The 6519-nt window shown below is 39.3% G+C and overlaps 1 long non-coding RNA gene across 1 annotated transcript; it reads left to right on the top strand.

Moving 5' to 3' along the window:
• Positions 1-384: 384 nt before the first annotated feature.
• On the top strand, positions 385-3396 carry LOC112271957. Its single transcript, XR_002965532.1, has 3 exons — positions 385-634; positions 1530-1624; positions 3112-3396. It is a non-coding gene; the product is annotated as an uncharacterized LOC112271957 (long non-coding RNA).
• The last annotated feature ends 3123 nt before the right edge of the window (positions 3397-6519 follow it).

Genomic DNA, 6519 nt, shown 5'->3' on the forward strand with positions numbered 1-6519 from the left:
GCTAGCTACAGCCCTCCTATAGCTTTTGGGACCTAAAAAGCTAAGTGATGGGCCATCGTTGAGCACTTGAGCTATACAAGCTATTGTCTCTATAGCTTCAAATGGCTCCTCTGTTTGACTTATCTTATAGCTAGAGATAGCCCAGCTATTCTATTTAATTTATGAGAAAATAGTATGGAATTTTTGAAATACATTTTTTTTAGGAAAAACAAAACATGTTATCGTGCTACTTTTATTTGTTCCACACTTGAGTCATCGTGCTGATCGTGCTCCTAGGCTATGACACGTCCGATGGCATTGTGCTCGTCGGGGCGCGCATGTGTTTCTGGCGGTCTGTGGTTTGTCGGTGGAAGAGCCACAGGTAACGCAGCCCCCAGGTACCGGCAGCGGCTACGGAGGGCAAACAGAGGCTGTGGCTCCCCGTCGGTGGCGGGTGGTGGCGCAGACGCAATTTGGGGCTGCCCCGGGGCAATAGGTGGCTGCAGCGCTGGTCAGCAGCGGGGTGCAGTGCAGAGGCGATTTGCGCCGGCCTAGAGCAACCAGCAGTGGCGGCGTGGGGAGGGGGCGAGGAAATCAGAGGGGTAGCATGCGCAGCAATGAGTGGGTCACAGGCTTGAGATCGGAGGAGGAGAAGGTGCAAAGGTGTTTGCATTTTGAGATGATTCATCATTTTCTGTTGTTTCATTGATTGCCGTTGCATTGTTAGTACTTGTGTTTCAAACAACCAGTCCCTACAATTGATTTATTAGTTCTCACTGTTTGTATTAATCATAAGAACCTTGCCTCTACATGGTAGGAGTGAAATTAATCCTGATGTTGAATGCTAGAAGCAATCCATACATGCTTGCGAGCAAATTAATTGTTTTGAGCCAAATGAATCTTAGTTATACTGATGTTTGCTCTTGTTATCTCCTCACACACACCCTACCTTTTATGTGTGATATTATTTCTCCATTTTATTACTCTGTCAGACACAATTTTGTAGGAGCGGCTCAGATAAAAGAAGTGGAGAACTCTGCCTTTGTGTTCACTGTTTGCAACAAGTTAAGACTTGTCGGTTCTTCTCAAACATGGCCTTAGGTGCTTGTTTGGACTTAAAACTCCATTGCATATAATCTGGGCAAGTTGTGTCTAAATTTCTCATTAGGAGCAAATAATGTATGCTAATTGAAACGATAGGAACTAATGTAGCAAAGGGGAACCTTGAACACTTTGTCTAGTTTTTGCTTTTGTGAATTTAAAATACCATTCTGTATAATCTGGGGAAGATGTGTCTAAATTTCTCATGAGGAACAAATATTTTATGTTAATTGAAACTTAGTCCATTACTTAGCTTCCTTAGACATGTGTAGTATATATTGTACGCAAAACTATTCATCTTATAGCTCTACAGGCTCTCTCAGTAAAAGGTGGAACAAATTTTATCTTTGTTGTCATGTGGATATGAGTTTATTATTGTTGTACAAATTTTATCTTTGTTCAAATTATGCAATCATGATTTGTTTACCACCAAGATAATTGTTTCACAGCATCAGCTGAAGAGGCTCTGCAACCTCTCCTTGGCACAATGATAGGCCAACAAGTAACTAGGCTTTCATGGAGCAGAAGTCCAGCCAATAAACAGGTATATCTCATTAATCTTCTGCCAACACCAGATAATTGTTTCTTGGGTTATCTGGTGTTTTCTATTTGCATGATTGTGTTACCTCAGTGTATCAGTTAGCTGAAGGTGAGATAGACTACATATTAGTTGTTCATAAAGTTCACCATCCACTCAAGGTGGTCTGAACTATATGATTGGCTGTTGAAGATCAAGTAGTGGTTTTTGTCCATTGTTATATATTTAAGTTGTGGACAAAGTATGAATTAAACCAAGAAATTCAGCTAGAATAAAAAGTTGAGGGTTACATGTTCTAGATCAAACTGTCAAACTTTGGTTCGGCATTTTAGCAGATGCATCGTTTTAAATATCTTAGGAAATAGAATCATCAGCACTTTTCTTCAGAAAAATGGGCTACCTATTAGTCCTCTATGCAGCTTACTGTAATAGTGGAAACAACCTGTAGCTCATTAAGAAATTCCAAATAGAGCGTGGGGAAGGGATTTTTTTTAGAACTAAGGGTTAATTGGAATAACAGGCATTGTATTCCCTAATAAATTTATATTTTCTGCTCATGCTGAGATGCTACTGGTCTATTCTACAGAACAGTTGTAAACTACCCAAATTTGACTTGATATTTAGCCTGGTCTTAGCTTGTTAACATTCGCAGTTGTTCACAGTTCAGTTACAAATTTTAAAATTATTTTTGGGTGTGTTAAGGGGAATTAGCATCCTTCTCGCATTACATCACATAATTTCAAATGTACATTGAACTACTCAGCAGTACAATATTTACAAGAGTACGGAAATTCACACGGGTAAAAAAACTGTTCAACAACGAACTAATCGAAGGGGAATTCCTTTTTCGCTGATAGATAAACAATGAAAAAACCCATCTCTCTCTCTCGCTCTCTCAAGTTTGACATTCTTTTCCCCTTCGATTGAACAATCTGTTACTCTCATGTGTGACAAACTGGGTGAAAGAAGCTTGCTTTTGAGACAGAGTTAAGTCACTGGCACTGTGTTTCGCAAATGTTCCTTCTTTCTTCTTATCCGTGTTGGGTTGGATTGTGCCCCGCCTGTATGCACGGTGGAAGGTGGCGCCGGATGTGGGAAACAGCTGCGCGCACAGCTTCACCTTCAAGGATATGCTCGTTACCAGCTAGAAGGGCAAGATCTCCAAGACCAATGCTCAGGCGAGTTCATCCACACACACACATGAGCACACTCCTGCGGTGGCTAGAGATTGTGAGGTTTTGATCGCAGGGCGTTGGCGATGCGCGGATCAATTCTCTGTTTGGAGTTTTTTTAGGTCTTTCCATTACTTGTTTCAATTCAGCATAGAACTTTTGGTAAGCTTTGTACAATCTGCCCGTATCAGGTGATCTCTCAAAGAAGATTTACTACCCAACTTTAAAACGTCATTGCGACCCGTAACGGCTCTATTTATTCATCTATTTGGTTATGTTTTTTATTTTGTCATACTTTTTCAGCATATTAACTATTTGTAGGTACAAGTCTTGTGAGATCCATTCGTGCAATTGCGGACATGGAGAACCCTAAGTGAACAAGGCGATTGTTGAAAGACTTTTATGTTTCTTGTAGTATTAAATCAAAGTTCTTAGCCAATCAAGGAATTGTTTTGTAGATTTCAAAGGTATGAGAAGATGTACTGCCCATTGAGTGTTCTACATAGACCTCTTTACCAATTGCCGTCGAATTGCTATAGGACCACCCTATATGTCCTGTGACCTGCCTACAGAAATAGCTTATGTGACCTGTATCTGTATGTAACGAAAAACTAACATAATCTCTCTTTTGTGCTGCCACTGCTCGACGATGTTCTGTATGAATGACTTTTTCTGTCTGGACTACCAGGAAAATATGCAAGTTATAACTGTTACAGACCTTGCCATCACTGTTGTCTTTGTTCTTCAGTCTATAGCCATTATGGAATTTTTGTTTGCACCACAGCCATCTCAGTTTACATTGAAAACAGTGACCCTTAGTCCACTGCTAAAAATGAAGTTTGCTCAGTAACGCTCCAGGCGGCGCGCAAGGCGCGCCCCAGCCCCTAGTGAATACTATCCAAACCATGGCAGCTAGCATCATCAGCGTAACTACCACTAAACTTTATGACGAAGTAACTTCAATCCTTGAGTACCTCCATGCTGGCCCTCAAGAGATTAGAAGCAGCCCGTATGTTTGTTGTCTTCAAAGGAACTCCAGTATATATGCTAAAAAAATAAATACCCCACAACCACAAGGCAAGGGACAAGTAAATATGAAAAAGAAGAAAAATCTTCCAAGTGGCTGGGAGCATGCATATTCCGCCATACCGGCCATGTCCTAATAGGCATGGTATATATTTAAAATAATCAGACCATGTTGATACAATTTTGGTTTTCATGGTGCATGGTAACATGCAGGGGAATCATATCACTCGTCCCTGCATGTCGCATTGTATTGATCTCTATGCAACGTCATGCAAATTCTCTCCCATGATACTGGAGACAAACTCAATATCACCTAATTCTAAAATTATTGGGACAAATTCATCCTACTCGGGCCAAGATATATCTTGCATGGCCTCCATTGACACCAATAATGATATACACAATATGTGTGACCCTTTATAAAAGGTGAGATGGTGGCTAATTTATCCTTATTTCGTCCATAGCATGGACATGCTATTCATAGGACTACACTACTCAAACATCATCAGAAATTTCCAAAACCATGCTCAGGTGGAATAAGTCCTAATGGTCAACATGACAACCTCTATTTAGGAGCAGTTGTCTCGATTTCATCTTGCCCTTCAACAAAAGGAGGAATAAGTTGCATGCCTTCAAAACAAGTTGGCTAATACCAAACATAAAAAATACTACTGCAATAGCTTACGAGTCTAAACTGTGAAGAAATCATATTTTGCATAATTTATGTATGCCAATGAATACCGGTCACAATTGTTCACAGAAGCCGAAGCTGTGAGTGTGTGATGAGTAATCCTCTTCTAGGTATATGAATAATAACCTAGAAGTTGTATAAAAGAAAAATGGGATACAAAGTGTGTGTCATAAATATGACAAGAAAGCAAATAGACTTCCATATCTCCACTGGCACGTCCTTATATAACGGCAAGGGGCAGCGAGCACCATTTCATAAGGTGCTTTGCCAAAATAAATTTGAATATTTGTATAAGGACCAGATTTTAAAGGGAAATAAATATGGGTTAGGGTATGATGTCAGCATGGCTAAGCTGAATCATCTGCACAAATGGAAGAGGCCAATCAGAACATCCTTGATGCCTTGAAAGGGGTCATAACTGGTAAGAGTGATGTTTCTCGTCCAATTTTTATACTTATCAAAGAAAGTGCCATGACTTCCTTCTCGAACAGAGTTGTCTTTGTTTGGACTTATGAAAAAAAAATGCTGGTGTTTGATCCACAATTAGCTGTCCATTGATCGACATAAATGATGAGTCATGGTAGCAAAACAAGCACAAAGAAGCTTGGGATGCAGATCAACCCAACAAAAGTATATGGGAAACTATTGAAATGCTGCCAATGGAAGGTTTAGCTCAAATCTATCTAGGAGATTGAAACCTCTGATTCCTTATGAAAACAGGTGTCTCATTTGAGTGGTATCAAGCATGCCAAAATGCATGTTGAGACACTAAGAAATAGTCCATAATCCTCCCTTGGTGCACTAGTTAAGGATAGACCATTGATCACTAGGTGTAATCTCAGCACAACATAATGTGCAGGAGAAGAAACATCCTTATATCATGTTTGCCATATCATAGTGTGGGAGTTAGGTACAACTATCAATGTCTGAAAAAATGTTCCGCACTAGTGTTTGCAGCCAAAAACATGCAGAAACACGTCGTGTGTTTAGTTCTGAGAGCAGACCCTCTCAGATGCATCTTGAATAAAATGGTTTGAAGAAGACTGTTTAAATACACAATGTCTTGGTCGCAATTTGACGTCCATCCATGCCACACAAGGCCATGGTGGATCAAGCTTTGGCTAATTTCTTGCGGCACATCTAGCCTCTGATGATTTCCCATAGACAATGACTTATTAGCAGATCAAAATATATTTGCCACGCTGAGCATGTGAAAAATATATGAGGCTTCTTGTTGGCAAGCTGGGGCAAGTGCAGAGTCATTTCAGTACACATAATGGAGGAAATATCTATATTTTCTCACCTTGTGATCAGCATACATAAAGCGATTACAAAAAATGCACCAATACACTTCACGAGCTAAAACAGTATGCCATATATTTTTCCCAAAATGGAAATAAAAGGTCGAATTGCTCCAATAGCTTCACGAGCTAAAACTGTATGCCAAGTGTTCCTTAAAAGATGGAATAAAATATTAAAATGCTCCAATATGCTTCATGAGCTAAAACTGTACGCTGGATGTTCCTATGATAAAATGGAAAATTTTGCTCCAATAGCTTCACGAGCTAAAACTGTATGCCAAGTGTTCCTTAAAAGATGGAATAAAATATTAAAATGCTCCAATATGCTTCATGAGCTAAAACTGTACGCTGGATGTTCCTATGATAAAATGGAAGAAAATTTTGCTCCAAATAAGCTTCACGAGCTAAAACTGTATGCCAAGTATTCCTAAAAAAAGGAATAAAATATTAAAATGCTCCAATATGCTTTACGAGCTAAAATTGTATGCAAAAGCTTTCTAAACAATTTAAAGGTTGAATCTGCTCCAATAGACTTTAGGAGCTAAAACTGTAGGCCTAATGTTCCCATAAAAGAGATACAAATATTAAAACGTTCCAAACCTTCAAGTGCGAAAAAATTACTCCAAAATATTATGAGTATAAACTGTGACATATATGGTACAAATAAATTATACTCCAAAACCTTATGAGTATAAACTGTGTGTATGCAAA

The sequence above is a fragment of the Brachypodium distachyon genome, chromosome 3 (assembly GCF_000005505.3).
Source record: "Brachypodium distachyon strain Bd21 chromosome 3, Brachypodium_distachyon_v3.0, whole genome shotgun sequence".
NCBI lineage: Eukaryota > Viridiplantae > Streptophyta > Magnoliopsida > Poales > Poaceae > Brachypodium > Brachypodium distachyon.